Consider the following 22,943-nt stretch of genomic DNA (forward strand, 5'->3'; position numbering starts at 1 on the left):
CGCTATCCTTGACATCTTGTAAAGGCATTACAATATGTTAAAACGAACAATCGGGGGCTATATCAAACAAACTAGCCTTAAATAGTGACCTTACTGGAATAAACATGGTAGCAGATGTCATCTTTTTTTTAAAGTGGAATGATCTCAAAAAGTCATTGTGGGATTGTTACCAAGGAAATATTTAGTCTTCGCTTCTTGTTATAATCAAATAATTGATTGAAATAAGTAATTCAATGAATGTTTGGAGCACACTAAGCATATTTTTCTCACCCCAAAAATAGGGTTGAAAGCTTTGGGGAAAAGTTGCGGCTAATAGAATTTTACGGTACGTGTATTTAGTTGACTTGCATTGATGGAACAGGTACGAGTATGACTTCAAGTAATTAATTTTCCAACTAGCACAAGCTCATTAAGTGTTTGCTCTGGCCACATGGGGGGTTCGATCAAAGGTCATGTCTGCCAACATGCGCCTTCTCCACCTCTCGCATACGACAAAAAGCAGGAAGAAGAGCCAGTGTTTAGCCAAGACCTCGCTTGCTGACACAAAGTCTTTCTTTGTCCGCCTCCCAGGGTGCCAGATAATAGAATTCTTGGGGGTGACAGGGTGTGTGCTGTTCTTACTGAGTTTATTTGACACTTCAGGTCCTTTAGAGAGGGCAAGTGTCCCAACGTCAATGCCATGAGTGTCATTTGGCTCCAGACAGAGGGTCCCTCTTCAGTGGAGTAAAGGAGTCTTGTGTTTGCATTACAAGACACATAGAGGTGCTCTGTCCCTCGACTCCTGACAATAGACATCAGTCTTCCTTGCCACATGGTCAGGTGTGAGCTTGCCTTTTGTCCGGTGAAGGTATCTCTTGAGATTTTATATTTTGACATGAAAGGCAAAGTTCAATTTTTACCTGTGAGTGTCACATCAGTGAGTAAATCACTTGCACAACCAGAGGCTGTGAGCCGTTAGAACTAGCAGGTGCATTGCAGGTCACACAATGAATCTTTTACTAACTGAGGGAGTAAGAAGATCTCACATAGTCTATTACAGCAATATTTGTGCAAGCTTTTGGTTGATCAAGGGCCATTCTTAGCTCTGAAATTTTTTTCTGAAATACAACCAGAAAAAAATGGCAACACTTCAGCTTCTGCTTCAAAACTAATTTTAAAAGGGAAAAAAAAGACACCTGTTATTTACCCTTTTGACATACTAAAAATGTGAGAAAGTTCACAAGACACATTCAGACTTGGCAAACTTAAAGCAACTGAATATGAGGAGAAACTTGCAGAAACAAAAACATAACCAACGGCAATCTGACTGTTCTAAGCGGCTTTGTGTCGCATCTAAAGATGGGTCATTTGAGTGTACGATTGACAATAATCAATATCATTTTAGTTCTCATCTCACATACCTGCTTGATCTCAGGTGATGCTCCATGTGGTCGCTGGTCGTTAAGAACCTGCTTCACTAATATATACATTCCAAGAAATCAGATTATAATCCATTTTAGATTCAATGGCATTTATAAGAGGACAAGAATGTAGGAGGAGGTTGTTGTCCTGTGAGAGTCGTTTCGCTATTCCTCATGTCCCGCACTTGGACTGGGGCATCACTGTTTCCATTAGACGAGATGAGTATTCCACAGAATGACCCAGGAGGAGCTTGTTTAATCCATAACAGGCATCCATCTCAGGCGTGTACCTTGCATTTCACACAAAAATTAACATCGTTACATAAAAAAGAAGAAAAACAAAAAAACATCGCGGTCAGCATTCAAACGACACGTCCTCAAAGTTCTCCCAACTGCCCCCAAAAATAACAGGTACATGGGAAACGAAATTAAAATCCAAGCGATTAAAGTAAGTCCAATGGGAGACGAGTAGCTAAATGTTTTCCATGTTTACCATCCAGCACAGTGAAGTAAATCCAGCGAGCTTCCTCGAAATGAGCGCTTTCGTTCTTCGTCAAAGCGACACTGAGCCATAACTGGAGCTCTACACTTGAGCTCGTGCTGCCAGCATCTGACGCACAACGTGCAAAGCATTATGGGATAAGTAGTTCGAATATATCGAATATCGAACCGCAAGTTTAAACCATATAAAGTATTTGTGAGTTAGGGGAATTGCTTTTGGGAGTAGCATACCTGTCAAACTCTGCGGCTCCATGCCGTTACAAACTGTCGAATGTTCCCTTAAAAAATACAAAATAATATTACACCTTATTTTTTTTTAAAACATGTTTATTTATGTAGTTTAACATGATACATTGTACATGTATTTTGTCATATCATACATATTTTTAATTAAAAATTTGTTGTGAGATACAAAGTTGCTCGACATGAATGAGATTTGTTATAAAAAAGAAGTTCAAAAATTAAGTAGCTTGGACGTTCACTGTGGATGGAAAAAATACATGCAAATATAATTAAGTTGAATAATCTCATCTCATCTCATCTCATTAGCTGCACCGCTTATCCTCAGTAGGGTCGCGGGGGTGCTGGAGCCCATCCCAGCAATCATCGGGCAGTGGGCAGGGGTCACCCTGAACTGGTTGCCAGCCAATCACAGGGCACACAGGGACAGACAACTCGACCGCTCATTCACACCTAGGGACAATTTGGACCGGCCAATCCACCTGAAATGCATGTCTTTGGAATGTGGGAGGAAACCGGAGTGCCCGGAGGAAACCCACGCAAGCACGGGCAGAACATACAAACTCCACACAGGAAGTCCAGTAGCTAGATTTGAACCCACACAGGAGGTTCCCAAGACCTTAGAACTGTGCCGCACACGCGCTAAACACTGCGCTGCCGTGCTGCCCAAGTAGAATAATACATTTTCTTATTCAAATTATTTTTTCATTTTCTGCATTTAATTATTGTTGGTAATATACTGATTAAAGGGATAACCGCAAACCTGTCTTTTTTTGATTTTCTCCTTCTATACTTCTTTTTTTACTTAACTTCTTTATACAAGATATTAGTTCGTAATATAACGCATCAAAGCAAGTGAGCCGTTTGAGAGATGGCTCTCTTCAATGAGTTGAGCCGAAAAAGCCGGTTTACTAAAAAGAGACAGACTTCCTTTCACTACACAACTACCACATGAAATCCAATGTTTTTTAAGACCACGTGTATTTCAAATTTACTCAATATACCCCGCCTGTTGTTTTCAGATCAGAATGATTTACGGCGTTTTAATTCAGGGTCGGCCATTGCGACTTGATGACTGTATCCAAAGAAAATTAAAAACTATGTTGTAAAATAGGCCTATTGCTCTGCTTTTGCTTTGTTCATGTCTTTCTTTCTTTGTTCATGATCGGAATGATGCATGATGGGAAATCCCCAGGCAGCAGACGCATGCGCACAGTAGCATCAACCCGCTCGCTTCATTTGTAACGAATAAAACGATACCGAGATAGAGGCTACTGCGGCGAACTCGTTTGATTTGATTGATTTGCCGTTTCGTGAAAGTCAGTGTATACCGGATGGTACCCATCATTGACAAATTTGCGTTTTTCCGTACAGATTTTCTTGTGCATCGTACACGTCTTAAAATGCATAATAAACGTACTTTGTACCGCAAAAACGTACAGGTTGACAGGTATGGAGTAGAAAACACGCTTTTGTTTTGCTTCAACACAATACAAAAAGAGTTTTTCATAGACAATCTTTTGAAATTTAGACTGTTATGTTTAGACAGTTAAAGTATATGAATTCGAACCGGGGTACACAAACCTTTTCCTGTGGGGGCCACATATTTTTCCCCTCAGTTTGTAACTTATAAAGTGTGAAGATTGCAGGAATGCATAAATGTAAAAATGTCATGTTTTCCAGAAAGCTACAAATAAATTACTCTTCTGGATTCCTCACAGGACAAAAGTCAGAAAATGAATTATAAACTTACGGTATTAATGAAATAAATTTTGGCCACATGACCCTTTCTGGAATCTTTACATAACAACAGTCAAAAATAATTAACACTATTCATGAAATTAATTATAACCAAATAACACTCACTGGGGTTTTTCACCTCACCAAAAAGTACATAAAAAATCAATAAAATTTCTGTTGTGTGGCACACAATTTTTATAGGTTCAAGATCAGCTTAGTCGTCCAAGCACAGGAACAGATGACCTGCGAAATCGTATCTCATTATCGCACTATTTCTGGTCACAGTACCAGAGACGAATGTTAATGTTGTTGTGTGTTCCACATGTTACAATGACAATAAATTAAATTCTTCTAGTCTATTCATAATTATTGTAAGTGACAAATGTATTATTAATGTGATTTGAAATGCATGCGGAAATCTATAATTGTCTCTAATCCCATAACTAAAGATAGTGTGATAATTGTAAATATTGGTCATTGTCATGTCAAATATTATAATATCGACAAATATGATAAGTTAAGAAAATACTAAAACATATAAAAACATACTCACCATCACGACTATTTTATGCGTTGGACCAGTGCTTCCCAACTGGTCTGACTTGAGGACCCACCTTCCCTTCCTAATTACAAGCTGTAACCAAAATAAAGAGAAAAAGTCACATTCATTGAATAAAGGATTAAGGATTGTGTAGTTTAAACCAGCGTACAGCGTACAGTTTATTCACTTTAAAAAAAGACCAGCAAAACCAAAATGACTTTAATTACCATATGTACTCGCATATAACCTTACATGGCATATAAGTCTACCCACTAACACTGCTTTAAAATGGCCACAAACCAAAATAATACGTACCAAATTATTAATAAAATATGTACCTAAATGACAGTATTTTCTTTATTACCAAGATAATAGAGAATAATATACTAGTAAAAATATTAAAAATCTAACCGTCAAGTAGGGCTTCAATGGCAGACACTTGTACACCATTTTAGTATTTTGCAATCATATCTTTCTTCGACTGGATTGTTGTGGTCACTGGTGTCCACTTTTCGTTCTCTGTATCACTAATCTTCTGCAAACCCATTATTATGGGCAGAAAAGGGAAGGAAAACATATAAAAACGCAATAAAATGAAAGGTTTTCCCCTAAACACAATCTGGACAGTGACAATTGACTGAACAGGTGAAAGAGATCGGGCAGGGCATTATTGCCATCTACTGTAAAAGAGTGTGATTGACTATCATTTTTTTTCTTATTATAATATATTGCGTTGCCAAAGGACCGCCACCCAATGAAAACTACTCCGCCTTCCCAGTTGAGAAACACTGCGATTGCCACTTTCTTATCCTTTCAAATGCCTCCCATTTTTTTTCAAAACAATCTGAGACTTAATTTCATTCTGCTTTAACTTTCAGATTCAGATTCAGATTCAGATCTACTTTATTGTCATTCTAGTACACGTGTATACAGAACGAAATGTCGATACATCTGACCCGCACAGTTTCCTTGAATGTACAGATATAAATAAAATGTTGTATTGAGTTGGAGTATTGAGTACTAATAATATACTAAATAATTATGGCTATGTATAGTATTTTACAGTAGCGCAAATAGTGCAAGAGGAGCAGCTAACTAGATGTGCAAAATGGGTTGTCAGGTAAACAAGTCAGGTAAACAGTAACAATAACACTGTAACAATAACACTGTAAGTACAATAGTGCAGAGAAACAGATGTGCAAGGAGTGGCTAGCTATAAAGAACTGCCAGTAGTGCAAAAAGTCAAACAAAACCAACAGATGTACAGATTAGCAGCAGTTTAGATTTACTATGTGTTTGATTGACCATTTAACAGTCTAATGGCCAGGGGGACAAGACTATTGTGGAACCTGCAGTACCTCTTCCCAGAGGCTTGAAGCGAGACTGTCTTTGTGCATTAAGGATCACCAAGGATAACACTACATTTCTGTTCTGGCAATACTTTGCACCTTTCGGTTTTAAAAAAACGTTTTTTGTTATATTCTGGAGACGTATTGTGTTTTGTGCGTAAAAAATAGAGTTTGCGATTAAATCAAGCTTTTTTCAATGTCAAAAGGTATGCACGTGTCCTTTCCTTGATCCACTAAACAAACTTAAAACTGTTGATAACTTTTCTTCACATTTTCTTATACAGGAACATAAACAGTAACCCATAACATTATGGTATTACAAGTAGCGCACTCAAGTGTATCATTATGTCATCGTTCGTGTCAGTAGATTCGATTGTCTGCCGTCAGGTGTAAGCATGAAGGCAGCTTGCGTGTGAACGCAGTGAATGAGTAATGATCATACTCTAAGGCAGCGTGCAGACACACAAGGATGTTGGTGCATTAAATCACCTTCCCACGAATGAATGAATCTCTTGTCTTTGCTGACTTCACTTTCATGATCTCACGCCTGCGGGCCTCCTTCCATAGTATTCCTCGTATAAGAGCTTCACATGCAGCTCCATAACAAGGAATGGAGGATTCAGAATTAAACTGGAGAGTCACAATAAATACGTTACTGCTGCGTTTTCAAGTAAAATCACATATGAAAAGCAATTTTCCAAAAGAAAATCTAGCAATCCCACATATGATAACGTATTTCTTTATTTACTTTATTTTAAACCTATTTTTCATGTTCAGACTGTGTGTGGGTGAGACTTTCTTTACTGAGGCATACAAAAAGTATAAATTGATGATCAGATCTGTTGCATCCATCCGTTCATTATCTGGACCGCTTAGCCTCAGTAGGGTCGCAAGGGTGCTGGAGCCTATCCCAGCAATCAGCAGGGGACACCCTGAACTGGTTGATAACCAGTCGCAGGGCACACAGAGACAGACACCTATCTCGCTCATTCATACCTAGGGACAATTTCAACGGGCCAATTAACCTGAACTGCATGTTTTTCGAATGTGGGAGGAAACTGGAGCGCCCAAAGGAAACCTACGCAAGCACGGAGAGAACACACAAACTTCGCACAGGAAGGCTGGTCGCAGGATTTGATACATCAGAACTGTGCCGTGGACGCGCTAACCACACATCCGCCGTGCCGCCGTACATACAGACGCTGCCCTGCTTAAGACCATTCGACTTACGAAAAACAGTAGACATGAAAAAATTTTGGGGGAAGTCGAAAAATATCCGGACATTGCTGTAAGTTAGATTTTGTATTGTGTGCACCTTTTACTGAAATGCTTCTTTCCCCCGCTACTGGTGTGCGCTGTGAGAGGTCACCCAGCATTCACCCCAAAGAGGAACTCCGCTTCCTCTTTCTAGTTCGTGTGTAAACATTCTATACTGCAGTGATTTTCAACCACTGTGCCACGGCACACTAGTGAGAAATTATCCAATGTCACTTTTTAAAATTTTAAATTTTATAAAACATATATGAATCATTTTTTGCAAATATTATGTTAATGTCATGTGTCTGCGCTGTAAACATTCGGGGTATTATATATAATATTGTAATTAAACATACTGTTCAGTGTCATTTTATAACATATTTGGATGGTGGTGTGCCGCAAAATGTTTCCAATGTAAAAAAACATGCCCTGGCTCAAAAAAGGTTGAAAAACACTGCCATACTGTATGTCCAACACCCTAAGAACATTGACATTTTCATTGTTTAAAAGCTTGTGCACCCATTCAATATGGTTAGTGTAAAGTGTAAAGAAGAGGCGAGCCATTTCTTTTGAAATGAAAGTGAAATTTGGAAGTCTGATGCTGTTGAGGAAATGGTTGGATCGCTTTTTTTCTGCCACTTTTTACCACAGAGGAAGACTTTGTCGAACTGTTGAAGCTCATCTTTCAAAAGTTAGTTAAACTTCACTATATTTATGTTCATAGAGCATATTATTTTTTAGTACAGAACAATCCAGGTTTCTTATATAAGCCTTAAACATACTTATATAAACCTTAAACATATAAAATATCGTACAAAATAAACTAAATATGAATAAAATTATAACTCACAACACGTAGTAAGCTTTCTCAAACAACAAACTGGACTGGACTGCCAACACAGAAGCTCTATGTAGGAAAGGGCAAAGCCGACTTTACTTCCTCAGAAGGCTGGCCTCCTTCAAAATCTGCAAAAAGCTCCTGAGAACATTCTATGAGACAGTTGTGGCAAGCGCCCTCTTCTATGCGACAGCGTGTTGGGGAGGCAGCCTCAAGAAGAAGGATGCCTCTCGTCTCAATAAACTGGCTAGGAAAGCGAGCTCTGTTGTGGGCAAAGAGCTGGACAACCTAACAACAGTAGCTGAGAGACGGGCACTGGAAAAGCTGCGGTCAATCATGGAAAATCCATCGCATCCACTACACAGCATTATCTCCAGACAGAAGAGCAGTTTCAGCGACAGACTGCTGTCACTGTCTTGTACTACGGACAGACTGAAGAGATCTTTTCTTCCTCATGCCATGAGGCTCTTTAACTCTACCCGGCAGAGTAAAAGCCCACATTAAACCACACCACCTACATTGCATATTACCGAATCTTATTGCAATATGTATTCTGTGTAGCACTATTTAGATATTCTATATAACTCGCTACAGTGGGCATTTGCACGTCACACTGGGTATTTGTATATTGTATTCTTTTTGCTTTATTATTGTATTGTTCTCAGCTCAGGGATGCTGCTGGAAATGTGAATTTCCCTTCGGGGATGAATAAAGTATCTATCTATCTATCTATCTTCTCCCCTGGCTTTGATCTCTTTGATCTTCGGCAAAACTAACATAAAATGCAACAAAAACAAAATGAAAATAAATCCAAACAGCTTGCCAACATTATTTTTGCCGTTCCATGTATTCCGTTACTCCCCAAGCCTGCACAAAATTTTGTAATTTTATTCATATCTAGTTTTTTTTGTCTTTTATTAGCATATTTGGTATTGGAATAATCCAAAAGTAATTGAAAGTAATCAGGTTAAAGAAACCCTACCCAACCCTGCTCCCAAGTAACGTTATTATTCTTTTCAAACAAAGAACTTTGTTTTTTACCAATTGGCATTTTTTAACGCCTTTGCCAACCAAATTAAAAGAACATATAAACCAGAAAAAGCATAGATTGTGTTATTATTTGTTCTGGTTGACATTGCCCATGCAAACTGTGTCTTAGCTCAGGAAAGATGAATATCAACTACAATTAAAAGACTCCAAAGAGGGACCAATAGCAAAGCAATACTTCAGATTTTCATCTGGCGCCTCTCCAGTATGCCCTTAGGGTACCTGAACCACACGCGATTCTGTCAATGGCAGGGCGTGATTGCTTTCTTGTTAGCCGAATACGCCAGAGGTTAAAAAGGTGAGTTTTTTTCCCCCTTTTTTCTTTATTGCACGCACAGGGTTGCGTGACTACAGCCAAGGATGAAAACACAAAGACATTGTTTTCTATGATCAGTCCCCCTTTATAGTAACTGAGCAGCATTCCTGTCTCACATTCCTTCACCACCACTGCTGTGTGAAGGCCCTTTTCCACCTCTTGAGGCAAAAGAAGAAAAACAAGAAAAGGAAATAAATTGAGGAGGCATCTTAATGAAGCTCATGGTGGAAATCTTCAAGACGTGCTGCATCAATTACTGAAATCATAAAATAAAAGCAACAGGGAAATAATGACAGGGGAAGAGCTTATCTCAAACTATGCAACAAATGTAAACAACAGTCAGAAAATATGTTCATCTTCAGTGAGAGTACATGAACTCGGCTTTATCTCCATACCAGCGTCTGTCTCTGTTGAGCTCGCACACAAGTCATTTTGTATTTTTTATTTTAAGGGTAGGCTGCAAATTAATAGGTTTGATTTTCAATCCAAGGCGGCTTGGGCAACATTATATCATTGAAACTCAGATATCAAGAACGATTGCTAACAAAAATAGCAATATTTATCAAAGCATGTAAGAAATTCTCACATGATGTAAATGCCTAAATTAAATTAAATGTATATATTATTTGAAAATCATGTTATTAAATTCATTAGTTCAACTGAAAATACTTGCAATAAAGCTATAGTTGTCTTGCAAAAAGTGAACAAACATTAAGAAATACACATATAACATTGAAGGAAAAGAAGATATTCTCGTCATTTATTCAAAAACTAAAACTCATAACATGGGTTACTTCAGTAACGTAAGAAGTTTGTGTCTTCTGTGTCAGGACCAGAACTGAAACAGGACCCAATTGCGTGACGTTTACCACAAGTTTTAGAAAGAAAGAGGAAGGGCTACGCACACGATCTGGTGTTCGCTGGACGCGGGAAGCAAGTCGCTCTCGGATTTGGACTGTGATCCGAACACGGAAGTGGATCTACCGTAGCGAGCGATAGCGGTGTCGGGGATGGAAAAACGGGTCGGTAGCCGGGACTGGGAGAGCAAAGGGTGGTCGGGGTCGGAAATGAGTTGTAAGCTAGAACGGGAGAGTAGACGTAGTCGGGGACAAAAATAGGTCATAAGCCGGGACGGGAGTGTAGGCGTGGTCAGGATCAAAACAGGTCGTAGCCGGAGACAGACGGGAGCAAAAACGGGACAAGTGGGAGTCAGGGTCGAAAAGGGCTAGCCTATTATACACTGAGGTTCACAGACGGACTGAAAACAGGGGACTCACATGACTGGGTTCAAATAGTGACAGGGAGCCAATCAGAAGCCGCGGCGGTTGGCGCCAAATGAGTGGGCACAGGTGAGTCATATCAATAATCATGACATTGTGAACCTGTTCAGATTTACTAATTAATGAACCATCGTCTCATTCATCATTTAATTTGCTGAGAAGAAAGCAATATATTGTCGGAAGCCAGAGACAGGGACAGGACCCAATAGCGTTTGTTTAACTTAGTTTTATTGAAAAGAAAGCAGCGCTTGCTTCCACGATCCGACGATCGTCGGACACGGGCAGCTGATGGCCGGAACACGGAAGTGGCACTTCCGTGTCGAGTGGGAACAGTCGTGGGTGGCAGGAAAGGTCGAAGGCTGGGACAGAAGAGCAGGGCAGAAACGGGTCCAGAAACAGGTCGGCAAAGGGTTATCAGGCAGGAGAAAACAGAGCAGGAGATTGTCGGAGGGTACGGTGCTTGCCTATCAAAAGTGTAGGTTTGCAGGACGGTCTGACGCCGTTAACAGGGAGCCAGACGGTTTAAAAAGTGGCAAGGAGCCAATCAGCGACCAGGGCTGTTGGCGCCAACGAAGCAGCCACAGGTGCCCCGAATCAGTAATTATGACATATATAATCTGTACCCTAGGAAAAAAATGTTTTGATGTCTTACCACAACTAATAAATAGAGCCTATGCGCATCTTATTTTGAATCATAACACCAATAGATAAGTAATCCTGCATTATGATTAAAAATAATGCAATATGCTAACCTCTGCACTATGGGAACAATTTTTAGCACTTGTGTAATTTTATTTTCGTAGAATTTATGTAGTAGAATTTTTGTATCATGTACATGGTCGCATTTTTTTTAAGTATTTGAATAGTAGCATTTTTGTATGTATCTGCAGTATTTTTCTAGTGTTATTGTACTTGTATTTTACTAGTATTTATGTCTTAATATTTGTGTTGTAGTATTTTCCTTAGTATTTTTTGCATAATATTTATATTTTTGTACTAAAATAGAACTGCTGTGTTGTTTTTGAAGTATTTATTCGTATTTTGTAGTATTTTGAAGTATTTTTGTATTATTACTGTAGTCGTATTGTTGTTGTATTTATGTTGTAATATTGCTGTGGTGGTATTTTGTATTATAGTATTACTGTGGTAGTATTTTGGTAGTACGTCTATGGTATTTTTTCCTTTTCAGAATAAAAGTAAAATAATATATTAATTTAATTGAATTATATTTGTATTATTTATATATTTGTAGTAATTTCATAGTATTTCTGAAATAGTATTTTAGTTGGAGACTCACAGAGGGGCAAAGTGAAGAAAGTTTGCACAATTATTTTTCTAGTATTAGTTTACTTACCATAGTATATATTTTAATTATATTTTGACAATTTTCAATTGCATTCCAGATGAAAAAGCCTGCCGGGCCTCATGTGGCCTACGGACTGTAATATGCCCTCTCCTTGCCTGACCCAATAACATCTACACTTTAAAGATGTATCTTCCTATAAATACTGTTTTTAATGTATAACTCCAGTCAAAGCCAAATCTAAAATTGAGTGATCTATGCGACTTTCACCGTTGACGGCAGCGAGCACAATGGTGTCAGTTATATCGCCAGGCTGTGCTCCATCATCATAAGACTGGAGGACATTCATTACTCAGACAGAAAGGAGGCTTCACAGCGAAGCTCTTGTGTTCAAACTGTTTGGATGTGCTCTCCTCTTGTATCTCTTTGACGAGCTCCCGCACAAGCACTCCATTGAAGGACAGCGGGAACAAATGTTTCCTTATGTGTAGCCCACTGACCAAACTCTGTCTACCACAGTGCAAATGCCCGGAAAATGGAGAACAGCTCCTGAAATGATTTATCAACTTAATAATTGTGATCTTTGAACACATGAACGGTTTGATTCAAGTACATTTAATTTTGAGTGACCTGTCTAATGTTATGCATAATAATAAAAATTGATCCACTTATTTGAAAACGTTTTAAAGTGGTTACATCAGTGGTGGGCCATATGGACCTGCAGGGCCTTCTCTGCTGGTGTTAAAAATATCTGAATCACTCATCTGCTATATTTCGCTTCAGCAGAGAAGCCCAGACGTCCCCATCCACAGCCACTTCATCCAACAGCATACTGTAGCATTCTCAGGCCAGCCTAGAGACACAGTCCCTCCGGCGTGTCCTGGGTCATCCCTGGGAGGCGTGGTACATGCCCAGATCACGTCCGGAAGGAGGCGTCCACAACGCATCCTCATCAGATGACCAAGCCACCTCAGCTGGCTCCTCTCAATGCAGAGGAGCACCGGCTCTACACTGAGTCCCCCACGGATGACCAAGCTTCCAACCCCATGTCTAAGGAAGCCATCCTGTGCAGAAAACTACAGGCGCTTGTATCTGAATCATGTGGTGTAAATTATATTTTTTCCATCAATACTTCACTTAATCAAATAACTTCAAATTCTCTGGTAGCTTCCTTTCATTGCTGGTGACACTGCTTCCAGATGTCTGCTTTCATATTTAAGCATTCTATGAATCACATTTCAGCGATCTTTTATTACTAGACTCCAAAATCTACCCTGTGGTCTGCAGTAGAAGGTCTGTAGACTCTTATGAGACATAACATGTAAGAACAAAACTCTTGATTCAACCAATCATATCCTGAGTTGGTTAAATTTGGGATTCTCTGAGGGCTACAGCAGGGGTCGGGAACCTTTTTGACTCAAAGAGCCATAAAAGCAAACATATTTAGTTTTTTTTTGAGAGAGCCATACCATATGGCTGACACTGATATCGGTTATTTAGTGTGTAAAAAGGGGAAAATGTGAAGCACATTGTAAAGCGCTTTGGGAGGTCTTCGTTGACTTGAAAAGCGCTATATAAATGCAGACCATTGACATTTACATTTACATATATTTTAAGACAAAATAATAATAATAATAATAATAATTTCCTTTGTATTGTCATTCTTTGTAACAATGTACACAGAACGAAATATCGATACACCTGACCCGTTGTAGCGAGCCGATGCAGCCGCAGCCAACAGAAGGCGCCGCCATTTTACCAATTAGGTATGACTCGGCCGAGGCGCGAACCAGCGACCTCCCAGTCTCAAAGCGGGCACACTACCATCTAGGCTACTGAGCTGGTGAATACCACAATACCGCCAAACCCGCTCTCCAGACAAAAGCTAATTCTTCATTGTACCGGTATTTTATTTTACTGTGTTAGATGATATGATAAAATATAAACATAAAATTTTAAATTTGTCTCCCTCCCATAGTTATTTAAGAGTGTTGAATCTCATTATTCTTCTTAATAATGGTTTCAAAGCAAGGTGCAAACAAAGTTCTTTTGAAAAAAAAATTGTTTAAAACTGCAATCAAGGACACCAACGTATTAATCTTCAGTGTAGATTGTGCTGGGCAAAGGCGTAAGAGTGGACGTTTGCAGTGTATAGCTCTGCCCATACATACTACTCATCCTATCAAATTGTTGTAAATTATTTGCTGAAGCTTCTTGGTAAAACATTTGTTTTGGTTGAAAGCTTGTTTTGTGGCTTTTCATCATAAAGTGTCTCAACAATGAACCTAAACTGTGTAATGAGCTTCCATATAAAGGATTATTTAGCGATTTACAGCCACAACGGGGTCTACTGGTGTGACATCTTGACTCTAAACTGTAGTTAAAATTGTGTCCTATATATATATATATATATATATGTATATATATATATATATATATATATATATATATATATATATATATATATATATATATATATGTATATACTAGACCGAACCCTCATTTTACTTGTATTGACTCAATTTTGCAAACAGTGTCTCAAAGACACTAAAAACAGTAACTAGCTGCCCACTCCCCGTGCAGTCCTTCCTTGCTGGCATCCAGTCTTTCCAGGATGTCCTCCAGTCTTCCCTGGACTCCAACTGCACTGTTCTCAGTAGTCACTGTGGTCTCTGGAGCTTCAATTAAAGTATAGATCGTTGGTATTTCCTGCTTGGCATTGCTGCCTGTCGCACCTCCTCCAGTGCCCATGGTTCAGCTGCTGGGTCATCAGCTATGAACCACCAATCCTCAAAGTTTTTCTCCTTTAATCACTACATCTCCTGATGGTGGAGGTGGCGACTACCTGGAGCCTCGTGCCACAAATACCTTTTACCATGGAAACATTGAAAGTATCCTTTCCAGCTGCATTGCTGTGTGTGGCGGCAGCTACAGGGACAACAACAGGAAGGCCTGACAACCCATTGTAAGAAAAGCTGAAAAGATAATTGGAGTATAACTTCTGTCTCTGCAAGTAATCTACACCCACTGTCTCACCCGCAAAGACATCTCAAAAACCAACAACGCAACCCATCCAGCAGACGGTCTCTTCAGGCTCCTACCCTCTGGAAAAAGAAGCCTCTGCTCCTGCACTACTAGACTCACGGACAGGTTTTTCCACCAGGCAGTGAGACAACTGATCTCTCTCCACCTGGTAAAAAGAGAAATGAACACTCATGACGGCATATCAACTTGAACACCTGCTGATTGTATTCATATATTTTACCTATTTTATCTGCCACACTAAACTGTGGAAAATTTGGAGGACTGAGATAAAAGAATGGATGTCACTCAACTTCTTGCACCTTAACTCTGAAAAGACCGAAATATGAGTTATTGGTTCATCTAAATGCCGTGACTTGTTCTCAAAAACGTATCCGAACATTGACAAATGTAATATCACCCAGAGTGTCTTAGTCAAAATTTTAGGTGTCATATTTGACCCTGATCCGTCCCTTCAAACACACGTGAAGAATATTACTAGAACAGCTTTCTTCCATCTTCGCAACATTGCTAAAATTCGTCCTATGGTGTTTCAGTCGGATGCGGAGATTATAATTCACGCGTCTGTTACCTCCCGTCTTGATTACTGTAATGCACTACTCTCCAGTCTCCCAAAGTCAAAAATCAAGAGCCTTCAGCTGGTACAGAATGCTGCAGCCAGGCTTTTAAGTAAGACAAGAAAGTTTGATCACATTACCCCGATTTTAGCTAACCTCCATTGGCTCCCTGTTAGCTTAAGATGTGATTTTGAGGTTCTCTTGGTATTATACAAAATCATGCATGGACTTGCTCCTTCATATCTTTCAGATTTAATTTCCCCCTACGTTCTGGTTCGGAGCTTGTGCTCTGAAAACGTTGGTCTACTCGAGATCCCAAGAGCCAAGAAGAGATTAGCAGGTTCGAGAGCGTTCTTCATCTGGGCCCCGGTGCTGTGGAATGCTACTCCCCCTGAGATTCGATCTGCAACCACAGTGGAAATTTTTAAATCTAAGCTTAAAACACACTACTATTCTATAGCATATAAACAACCTATATTTTATGTTGACAATATCTCTGTATTATTTGCACTCATGTAGGTTTTAGATGAGGGGAAGGTGTCATAACGGTCTGTAGTTTGCAATAGTCTTTGATCTGTGGAGCCATTTGAGACTCTTTGTGATTAAGGGCTGTACAAATAAACATCACTTGACTTGACCTAAATGTGCAGTCCTGGATCCCAAAACTCAGTTTTAGATTTACAGTAAGATTCACACTAGTCGAAGCTTTCAACTCATTACCATGTCAAATTGTCTTCTTGCGCCACTACAGTCAGTACAGAAATAATAACAATGGTTTCATCTATGCTAGGAGTATACATTTGACATGTTCTTAGGTACTTAAAAAAACCTGGAACAAATAAGCATGTTTCACATGTAAATATATGGAATAACAACGGAAAAGATCGGTCATAACAGCCCCCAGGGATGAAACTGACCTAGTGTAGAAGTGTAAAACAATCAAAACTGTAGATCTACTAAGAAGATGAATAAATGGTCCTTATTGTCATAAAAAGAAAGTACACCAGAATTGGAGGGCTTATACTTTCAATGTCAGTGAGCGATTTTGAAAACAGCTGTCTAGCTGCACGCTAGCATTGGGTATCCTCGAATATACCCAGTTCTTTGTGGTCATTAAAATACAAGCATCCCGAATGTAGTGGTTTCCCAAGAGTTATCTGTTTCATGGGCAATAGATTTCGGAATTGTTTAAATACAGGCTCGGCAGAGGTGGCTTGTTTCATAGCCGTAACAGAAGGCTGGACCTGCAACTCAGCTATTGCTTTTTTGACATTTTTTTTGCGCTCTTCTGACTTTCCTCAGATTCCAATTTAACTGATTAATTTATTTTCAATGTAACGAACCGGTGAAATACAGTACTAGCTGGAGCCGTACTTTGTAACCCGGCCTATCACAGTCATGCACAGACAGTCACGCGTTCCCAAAACACATCTGCACTAACTGCCCCTCTGATGGCATTTGCTGTGGGCTGTCTCCTGCAAACCACAATGCAAAATACATTGGTATCAATGAAAATAAAGACAATTCAATTCAAAATCCGATAAGTACCAAAACCACAAAAGTAAACCGTGATCATCATTATTATCCCTGTTATTAACATCATTATCATTATTATCATTATTATTATCACTATTATTATCTTTATTTTTATTTTGTTTTTATTATTATGCAAGCAGAATAGATAGTTTATCGAGGCTAAGGGATTAAGGGAATAGATTTATATTTTTTAAGCATGGGCTCATACAGCTGTTAAAAGAAAAAGAAAGTTGTCATTTTTGTTAAAAAATGTTGTTTTAATTATCTCGCTGCCTCATGCCTGAAGGAAAATATCATAATGTAAATTAAGCAATGATAAAATAAACCTCTGACTCATGATGATTCAGATATTCTAGATGCAGACATGTGAGAGGACATTTGATTAGACAAACACACCCTTTCTGGATTTGGTTTGCGTTTTCATAGAAATATGCCAGAATTTTCTTTGGCGTTGAAGACTTTTGTTCAATCATTTCCTGTGCTTGTGAGTCCAGTTTTGACCTTGAGGTGTATTTTAAAATAAAATCAGTGTAACACATTGCTGGATTTTACATAATATTGGGTCTCTTTCAGACTCAACAGTTTAATGTGAGATGTCGTTTAAGAAGCAAATCATATGTGCTTTCACATATAACCAGGGTTGGGTAGGGTTACTTTAACTTGATTACTTTCAATTACTTTTGGATTACTCCAATACCAAATATGCTAATAAAAGACAAAATAAACTAAGTATGAATAAAATTTTGACTCACAATACGTGGTAAGCTTTCTCTCCTGGCTTTGATCTCTTTGATCTCCATCAAAACTAACATAAAATGCGACAGAAACAAAATGAAAATAAATCCAAACAGGTTGCCAACATCATTTTTTCCGTTCCATGTATTCCGTTACTCCCCAAGCCTGCACAAAATTTAGTAATTTTATTCATATTTAGTTTCTTTTGTCTTTTATTAGCATATTTGGTATTGGAGTGATCCAAAAGTAATTGAAAGTAATCAAGTTAAAGTAACCTAGCCAACCCTGCATATAACACAGTTTAACACGTGTGAAACTATGTTTAATTTGAAAGCACAATGCTCTCTGACGGACCCAGTCATACCCATGCACAAACTCTACTCTATCATACTCACTACGACACTCTCTCACACATACTATTATACTCACACACACTACGATACTTTCACTTATAAAGTACCATACTGTCACACACAATACTGTAGAGTCTCACACACACTAATATACTCTTTCACTCACATTACTTTATGTTATCACACACCACTAAAATTGCTATTACTGTGCGATGTTTTCACCAATTGCGTAATTATTACCTCACCTCTCATTGTTGTTTTACTTTGGGTACTTTTGGTAACCGTAGTGATGCACACTGATCAGCGCGTATATGTTCTACGGTTCAACGTCAAACAGGAGTCGCTCCCAGTATAGTAATATGTGTTAGAAAGTATAGTAATATGTGTGAGAGTATGGCAGTATGTGTGTGACAGCATAGTAGTGTATGTTAGACAGTGTAATCATATGTGCGAGAGAGAGTATAGTAGTGTGTGTATGAGTGTATAGTAATATGTGTGAGAGAGTATATCAGTGTTTGTATGAGAGTATAGTATGTGTGAGAGTATAATAGTGTGTGTATGAGAGTATAGTGTTGTGTGTGAGAGAGTATAGTTGTGTATGTATCAGAATGTAGTAGTGTGTGTGAGATACTATGGTAGTGTGTACAGAACGAGTGTACAGTAGTGTTTGTGCATGGCTATGCCAGTGTCTGTATGAGAGTATAGTTGTGCATGTGTGAGAGTATGACGCTATATGTGAGCGCATGTATGATTTACTCCTCAAATGACCTCTCATTGTTTTAGGTGAGTTTCGTGGACAATTACTTACACTGCCCTGAACTCCTCTGCACGCTGTCATTGGTGTATGTGTCAGTTTCAAGTTGTGTGGGAGTGTGGCAGGCTATGCGTGACTGGGACAAATACACCTGTCTCAGTGCTCAGGTAGGAGTGTTGGTGGGGGTGCAGGGTGCAAGTAGTCAGGCAGGCATGGGCCTGCCAAGTGAACAATGCTCTCCATTGTATGAGCGAAGCTATCTGCAGACGCTCACACGGGAGGAAGCCTCACGCACTTACGCGAAAGTGTATCTGCGCGCTCGCACACTCTGACACCATCAAATTATTTTTAGCACGAACATTATGCTAACCGCGGGCACCCGCTGGCAAAATCACGGGAATTTACACGCAGGCTGCCAATCACAACTCTTGACTACAAAAAAAGAGAAAAAAATAATCATGCAGCATTGTTTAGCTAGTTTGGCATGGACCACCACCCAGGCTTGAATTAACAAAAAAAAAATCTCTCTCCTCTAGTAACTTTTTTTTGGGGGGGATGCTAGGCATTCATTCAATTGACACTGTTTTATAAAATTCCAACTTGGACTACCACATTGAACTCAATTTCACTAGAGTAGAGACTTTAAGTAGAAGTAACGCGTGTGATATAGTTTTTCAGAATCCCAGCAAAGATTTCAATGATTTGGGTTGTTATCAAACATTTGTTCCGAATAGAGGCAAATGATTTAAATTGTTGATTATGTCTACTCGCATACTAATCATGAAACACATATAATCACACTTTGTATTTAGGATGATATACCTTCATCTACACTGTTGCTTAACACAATGCAAAATGGCATAGATTAGGCTAATGTGAAGGAACTTGTATTGCTGTCAAATCGGTAAAGACCACTAAGAATACTCATAGTTTTTTTTTTTTAGAGTAATCCCAATTTTATGTTGGTTTAAGATCAGGCAATGGTGTAATCGTAATCCTGTGCAGTCCTTTAAGACATCTTGTGATTAAGGGTTATGCAAAAAAATTCGACTTGGCTTGACTTTTATTGCAAAAAGAATCACGACTGCAGCTTAAGAACCGTTAAACCAAGGGTGTGGTTGTGGCATAAACGTAGGGGATGTAACCCCACCAATATCTAGCAATCATTGTTTTGTCCCCACCAATCATGTGTGATCATTTATATAATTGTCTCCACCAATGCCAAGACCAAACCTACGCCCAACAGCAGAGGTGAAACTCGTTTAAATTAGTGTTTTGATGGCGGGATTATTACAGCCCCTTGTAATTGAATTGTACACTACTGGAAGCCAGGTATGTACTGTTCAGTTCATCACAGTGTATTGTCGTATAACAATATTATAGTATACTCTCCCTTAAGTTAGTAAAAACATTTCAAGATTCTAACTCCCATTCATGTCAGAAAATAACCTCTTTGAAACTGTCCAGTCAGCATTTAGGGCAAATCACTCTACCGAGACAGCCCTGGCTAAAGTAACCAATGATCTCCTTTTAGCAATAGATTCCGGTGCCTCATCAATGTTACTGCTGCTGGATCTCAGTGCTGCTTTTGATACTGTCGACCACAACATATTACTTGTTCGTCTGGAATGCATTAGTATCTCAGGAACTGTACTCTCGTGGTTTAGGTCCTACCTGTCAGACAGGATTCAATGTGTTAACAATGGCAATCTGACCTCTAAATACTCTAATGTCCCCTGTGGTGTTCCAAAGGGCTCTGTACTTGGCCCCCTTCTTTTTACTATTTATATGCTTCCGCTTGGTGACATTATCCGCAAGTATAATATTAGTTTCCATTGTTATGCAGATGACACTCAACTGTATGTGCCACTGGAGACAACTGGACAGTTAAGTTGTAGAAATCTGGAGGCTTGCCTCACCGAAATTCAAAGATGGATGTCACTTAATTTGTTGCGCCTTAACCCAGAAAAAACTGAAATGTTGATTATTGGTCCAGCTCATTGTTGTGAGTTGTTTTCAAACTCTGTCCTGAACCTAGACAAATGTAATATCACCCATAGTGACTCCGTCAAAAATCTAGGTGTTATATTTGATCGTAATCTGTCCTTTCAGTCAAACATGAAAAATATTACTAGAATAGCTTTCTACCACCTCCGTAATATTGCGAAGATTTGTTCGATGCTGTCCCAATCAGATGCAGAGGTTTTAATTCATGCGTTTATACCTTCTCGGCTTGATTACTGTAATGTATTGGTTTCTGGTCTCCCGATGTCTTGCTTTAAAAGTTTGCAGCTGGTTCAGAATGCAACAGCTAGACTTTTGACTAAGACAAAAAAGTTTGAGCATATTACTCCTTTATTGGCCAACTTGCACTGTCTCCCAGTCCACTTAAGATGTGCCTTTAAGGTTCTCTTATTAACATACAAATGTTTGCATGAACTTGCACCCTCCTTTCTCTCTGATTTGATTTGCCCCTATGTTCCTGCACGGAGCCTTGTGACTCCGAGAGCCAAGAAGTCTGCAGGCTTGAGAGCGTTCTCCATCCGGGCCCCAGTGCAATAGAATGCCCTGCCTCCGGAGATAAGATCTGCAACCTCAATGGAAGTTTTTAAATCAAGACTTAACACACTTCTATTCCAAAGCTCATGATTGATGCCCACCTCATATTTTGTATTGTTCTGTCTTTTTCCGACTGCCTGCCTGGTGGTGATACGAAGGAGAAGGACGATTTGAGATAAGTCAGCGGACCAGCGTTTGACTTGAAGTATGTGAACGCCTGTATTGACCAGCTGGCAGAGATGGGAAGCTGTGTTGTGGCCGTCATAGACTTTCTGGACTAGTTTACAGGCAAGGGGCGTTGTTGCTGTCATGCCCTTTCCGGACAAAATTTTCAACATGTTACCTAGTGTTTACTATGTTTGTGTACTGTAAGGCTAAATCTAATTCATCCTGGTCATCCTGGAAGGTGGATTACCACTTGTGAGGTCCCTTCTCAAGGTTTCTCTTTTTCCTCACGCTGAGGTTTTGAGTTGGTCCTTGCCCGCATGTTGGTTTAAGATCAGGTAATTGTATCATTGTAATCCTGTGCAGTCCTTTGAGACATTTTTGTGATTAATGGCTGTATGAATAAATGTGACTTGACATGACTTGACCATACATTCTCTAAAAGAATTTTTTTTGAAACAAGGTAAAATTTGGACTATAAACCAAGCCTTTTTTCCAAAGCTTTTTACACTGAGGCTAATACAATGATGTGGCTAAATGTGCATCTTTTCGAATGGCCACCAGGAGCGCCCGAGCAGTAAAGGTAAGAGTGAGACACGAGGAATATATACTGTATATGTCGAGAAAGATGCATGTTTAATGTAACTTCGCGCTTTGTGCATTAAAAAACGAACAGACCCTCATCATGGAAAAGGTATAAATCGAAAGGGAAGAGCTAATTACCATACTGGAAACAATTTTACGAGTCTGATTTTTGTAAACAGAAAAAATGTGGGGAAACGAACGAATTACAAGAAGCAACAACAAAGCAGAAATGTTTGAGGGGTATCTCTGAAAAGAACGATATGTTAGTTATTGGTTTATCTAAATGTTGTGACTTGTTCTCAAAAACTGCTCTGAACATTGACAAAATGTGCTATACAAATAAACATGACTTGACTTGACTTAAATGTGCAGTCCTGGATCCCAAAACTCAGTTTTAGATTTACAGTTAGATTCACACTATTCGAAGCCCTTTGAGACTCTTTGTGATCAAGGGCTATACAAATAAACATGACTTGACTTGACTATTTCAATTTGTCTGTAGGCATTTTTGTGGATTGTTCTTTTTGTAAAATAGTAATTTTTGCGGACATTTAAAGAAGTTGAAGACAGCCAAGGTATGAAATGGTGAGTTACGCTGGCTTTATAGTTTCCGGGTATCTTGTTTCAGACTGCTCGTCATATTTCTCTGATGAGTATATTTTGAAATTGTATTTCAGTGACTGGTGACATCGGACAGACAAGTGTTTGTTTATCAAACGTAACATTAAGGGGTTAAGGTACCGTATAATATTAAGATTCTTTCCTTCTAAATATCTCATGTCTCAATGTGGGTACATGGGGCTTATAGTCAGGTGTGGCTTTTGTAGGTAAGAAATGTTTTTTTT

The 22,943-nt window shown here is 39.1% G+C and overlaps 1 long non-coding RNA gene across 2 annotated transcripts in view; it reads right to left on the reverse strand.

The window, feature by feature from the left end:
* The window catches only part of LOC148373844 (uncharacterized), an 80,257-nt gene extending 78,261 nt beyond the window's left edge, over nucleotides 1-1,996 (reverse strand). The window contains exons 1-2 of one of the 2 annotated variants that reach the window (XR_015852822.1): nucleotides 1,894-1,981; nucleotides 1,401-1,690 (exon numbers count right to left, since the gene is read on the reverse strand). This is a non-coding gene — a long non-coding RNA (uncharacterized LOC148373844). Of the gene's footprint in view, nucleotides 1-1,400 lie in introns of both variants that reach the window. The other variant, XR_015852823.1, reaches the window with a different exon arrangement.
* Nucleotides 1,997-22,943: the final 20,947 nt, after the last annotated feature.

Source organism: Urocampus carinirostris, chromosome 1 (assembly GCF_059441175.1).
Source record: "Urocampus carinirostris isolate Australia breed hairy pipefish chromosome 1, RoL_Ucar_1.0, whole genome shotgun sequence".
In the NCBI taxonomy this organism is placed as follows: domain Eukaryota; kingdom Metazoa; phylum Chordata; class Actinopteri; order Syngnathiformes; family Syngnathidae; genus Urocampus; species Urocampus carinirostris.